The sequence below is a fragment of the Nicotiana attenuata genome, chromosome 9 (assembly GCF_001879085.1).
Source record: "Nicotiana attenuata strain UT chromosome 9, NIATTr2, whole genome shotgun sequence".
Classification (NCBI taxonomy): Eukaryota; Viridiplantae; Streptophyta; class Magnoliopsida; order Solanales; family Solanaceae; genus Nicotiana; species Nicotiana attenuata.
In genome coordinates this window covers 3803557-3808598 of record NC_031997.1, presented here as the reverse complement: position 1 = coordinate 3808598, position 5042 = coordinate 3803557, and the positions used below count along the sequence as shown (strand labels likewise).

The 5042-nt window shown below is 38.0% G+C and overlaps 1 pseudogene; it reads left to right on the top strand.

The window, feature by feature from the left end:
* LOC109232730 lies at positions 2097 to 4772 on the top strand (annotated as a pseudogene).

The window sequence follows — 5042 nt, the reverse complement described above, 5'->3', positions numbered from 1 at the left end:
ACGAAACCCAAGTATGGCAATCAGCCCAAATCATGATAATATCAAATAAGTTTCAGTCAAATACGCGGTAAAATCAACAACCGGGACGGACCAAGTCACAATCCCTAACGGCGCTCTACCCCACGCTCGCTATCCGGCGTGCAAGTCACCTCAATATAGAACTACGATGTGCAAATCCGGGGTTTCAAACCCTCAGGATATCATTTACAATCATTACTCACCTCGAACCGGTGAAATCTCTAGCTCGCGACGCCTTTGCCCCTCAAACAGGCCTCCACGCACGTCGAATCTATCCAACATCAGAGCGAATACATCACAATATGCTAATGGGACAATACCCAATCGAAAACAATCGAAAAATAGCAAAAATCTCTAAATTAGCAAAACCCGAGCCTCGGGCCCACTCCTCGAAAATTCAGAAAATTAACATCAATGGATTCCTTACCTCGCCACGAGTCCATACATATCAAATTTACCAAAATCCGAGCTCCAATGCTCCCTCAAACTCCAAATTTCCATTTCAAAAGTCAAGCCCTAGTTCTTCCATTTTTAATCAAATTTCCATGAATTTAGGTGTTGATTCTTCAATAAAATGATGATTCCAGGTCACGAGACTCACCTCCAATCAATTCCCGTCGAAACCCTCTTTAATCCTCGTCAAAAAGCTCCCTAGGTTGCTCAACAATGGTGAAAATAAGACCTAGCTCGCGGAGGAAATAATATAAATCTGCCCAGCTCTTTTCGCTTTTGCGGTCACTTTCCCGCTTATGCGGGACCGCTTTCGCGACTTTTCTTCCGCTTCTGCGGAAATACCAAACTCGAGCTCAACCGCTTCTGCGGTTACACAAACGCATAAGCGATATCGCTTCTGCGGTTAGCCAATCGCTTCTGCGGAACCGGCGCCCAGGCCTCCTCACCGCTTTTGCGGTCAATCCTTCACACAAGCGTGTCCGCTTCTGCGGTCCAAGATTCGCAGAAGCGAAAATACCAGTTGCAGCAGGCTCAGCAACATGAAAAATTCCAAAACTCTCCGTTTAACCATCCGAACTCACCCCGAGGCCCTCGGGACCTCAACCAAAAACACCAACATATCTTAAAACATCACCCAAACTTGTTCCAATCATCAAAACACCACGATTAACACTAAAACCATCAAATTACATCAAATCCAAGCCTAAGTTCTTCAAATTCTTCCGAAACTGGCATTCGATCATAAACCCAACCAAACCACCTCCGAATCATCTGAAATTTTGCACACACATCCTAAATCACCTAACAAAGCTACCCGAATCATCGAAAATCGCATCCGAACCCTCTAACTCAATAGTCAACATCCGATTGACTTTTTCAAAGCAAGCCTTCCTTAAAGAGACTAAGTGTCTCATTTTCTACCAAAACCAATCCAAATCAACTCTAACACACCAATTACTGATAATGAAACATGAAGAAGCATAAAATGGGGAAACGGGGCGGTAACTCCTGAGATGACGGGTCGGGTCGTCACATACCAACCCGTTATCCAATGTAAGTGTGACAATAAGGCTAATAGCCTGTTTGGCCAAGCTTCTAAAATCAGTTTATTTTGATAAGTGTTTTTTTTCAAAAATATTTTTTTCAGGAGTACTTTTGGTCAGAAACAGTGTGTATTTGGCTAATTAATTTGAAAAGCACTTTTGAGCAGCTGCATTAGTGTTTGGCCACGCTTTTAAAAAGTGGTTCTAAGTATATTTTTCTCAAAAATACTTTGCTCTACTCAAAAGCATTTTTTTTTCTTTTTAAAAACTTGGTTAAACACGTCAACTTTAAAAACAGAAAGCACTTTTTTATTTTCCTTTCTGGTTGAAAAGAGTTTGACCAAACTGGCTATTAGTTATTGTTGTTTTGAACTTACATTACTGAGACACCAAGGAAGATTATCAAAAGGCTGCTGAGTACTACTGCTGGGTACTATCTGGTATTTGGTCAAGTAAGGCAACTGAAGAAATAATTATAAATACTTATGCCTTCTCTTCCATTTGAGTCATCGTTTCTCACTCATCACTCTTTCATATATATATCCTGGAGTTTATTTCTTCTGAAGTACCAAAAATTCTCTTATAAATTAAGTAGCAATGGCTTCAGCTGCAGTTGGCAATAATCTTGTGAAGATTGAGGAAGAAGAAGAGATTGTTCGCCCCGTCGCCGACTTCTCTCCTAGTCTTTGGGGCGATCAGTTCCTTTCTTTCTCCATTGACAATCAGGTACTTACTAATTATCTTTTCTTCTTACATACAGAGCCATTGTCGTCTTTGTGCTTATTGGATAATGTATTTTGAACGTTTATTTTTATGTTCTTTAAAATACATTATATATAGGTTGCAGAAAAGTATGCTAAAGAGATTGAAGCATTGAAGTAACAAACGAGGAATATGTTGTTAGCAACTGCAATGAAATTGGCTGATACATTGAATTTGATTGACATTATTGAACGTCTTGGCATCTCCTACCACTTTGAAAAAGAAATTGATGAGATTTTGGATCAAATTTATAACCAAAACTCAAACTGCGACGATTTGTGCACTTCTGCACTTCAATTTCGATTGCTCAGACAACATGGTTTCAACATCTCTCCTGGTAAGTTCATCATGAAGCACACCTATAAAATTGTTGTTAAAATTATTATCCATTTATTGCAAGAAGGTTAATTAATCTTGAGCTTTCTTTCTTGAAATACCAGAAATTTTCAGCAAATTCCAAGATGAAAATGGCAAATTCAAGGAGTCTCTCACTAGTGATGTCTTAGGTTTATTGAACTTGTACGAAGCTTCACATGTAAGGACTCATGCTGACGATATCTTAGAAGACGCACTTGCTTTCTCCACTATCCATCTTGATTCTGCAGCTCCACATTTGAAATTTCCACTTAGGGAGCAAGTGACACATGCCCTTGAGCAATGTTTGCACAAGGGCGTACCTAGAGTCGAGACCCGATTATTCATCTCATCAATCTATGAGAAGGAACAATCAAAAAATGATGTGTTACTTCGATTTGCCAAATTGGATTTCAACTTGCTCCAAATATTGCACAAACAAGAACTTGCTGAAGTATCAATGTGTGATATATAAAAACGATGGACCCTTTTTGATTGATCATATCTCAAGTACTAATGTTAATTTGTTATGATGCAGATGGTGGAAAGATTTGGATTTCGTAACAACACTTCCATATGCTAGAGATCGAGTAGTTGAATGCTACTTTTGGGCATTAGGAGTTTATTTTGAGCCTCAATACTCTCAAGCTCGTGTCATGCTCGTTAATACAATATCAATGATTTCGATTGTCGATGACACCTTTGATGCTTACGGTATAGTTAATGAACTTGAGGCATACACAGGTGCCATACAAAGGTATGTACGTCATCAATTCACTTATTCAGATATTCCTCGATGGTGAATGTCGTTGTGAAAATATTAAGACGAACTTCTACTCATTATAGTTGTGCTCTTTCATTATAGTTGTGCTCTTTCAAAATGCATGAGTTCACCTTAATTTTGTCATCCTGCAGATGGGATATCAACGAAATTGATTAGCTTCCTGATTACATGAAAATCAGTTATAAAGCTATTCTAGATCTTTACAATGATTATGAAAAGGAATTGTCTAGTGCTGGAAGATCTCATATTGTGTGCCATGCAATAGAAAGGGTATGCTTGAGCAACTTAACTATCGAAATATGTTTTTTCCTTAATCCATTTCTCACTTTGTTTTACTTTGTGTGCGTCTTTTAGTGATCAGAAACTTGATACAATTCAGTCAAAATTATCTAACACTTGAACATATATATTTCGTATTGACAGATGAAAGAAGTAGTAAGAAATTATAATGTCGAGTCAACATGGTTTATTGAAGGATATATGCCACCTGTTTCTGAATACCTAAACAATGCACTAGCAACTACTACATATTACTACCTTGCGACAACATCGTATTTGGGCATGAAGTCTGTTATGGAGCATGATTTTGAGTGGTTGTCAAAGAATCCTAAAATTCTTGAAGCTAGTCTGATAATATGCCGAGTTATTGATGACACAGCCACATACGAGGTATGAGTTGTATCTCACAAACTTATATAATTATATGTGATTTGGACAAAAAAAGTATTGCGACAACAATTGCGGTAACGCCTAATCTATCTACCTTTCCAGGTTGAGAAAAGTAGGGGGCAAATTGCAAAAGAAATTTAGTGCTGCATGAGAGATTATGGCTTATCAACGGAAAAGGCAATGACTAAATTTCAAGAAATGGCTGAGGTAGCATGGAAGGATCTTAATGAAGGACTTCTTAGGCCCACTCCTGTCGCTACGGAGTTTTTATCTCGTATTCTCAATCTTGCCCGTATTGTTGAGGTTACTTATATACACAATCTAGATGGGTACACTCATCCGGAGAAAGTATTGAAACCTCACATCAATTCCCTACTAGTAGAGTCCATCGAAATTTGAGCTGCCAATTCTTGCTCATCTTCCCAAAATTCGTTCTTCATGGATTTGTTGAGGTATAAAGTTGTTAGGGTCAGGGAGCTACTTTTGTAAGATCCTTGTAAGAAACAACGTTACTTGCATATTAGATGTCCTGCAATTACAGATTTACGGAGAAATCTTGTTATATAACAATAAGTTCAAGTTTTGAAGTTTGTTATGGGAGTTTTCCTTTTTCTGCAATTAGAGTCTCTTGTGACCTATTTGTAACACACGACGAAGAAGAAGAAATAATATGATCTCTTTTAAGTTCCCTTTCTAATTCTCTTGTTTTTACTCTCTATTTATATTATTTTATTACATGTTATCAGCACTTTTATTCTCACTCTGAAACAATCCCTTCTCGAAATCATTGAGCTAGATGATACGAACAAGGGTCAAAGCAAGCCACACAATAGGTGTGATACATGACTCTCTAATATATCCTGCATTTGCATATATTATTCTCGCTCTCCCTTAACCTCTTCTTGTCTGATTGGCTCTTAGCCATAATAGAACTAATATCCTGCACTTTTTAACAGTTC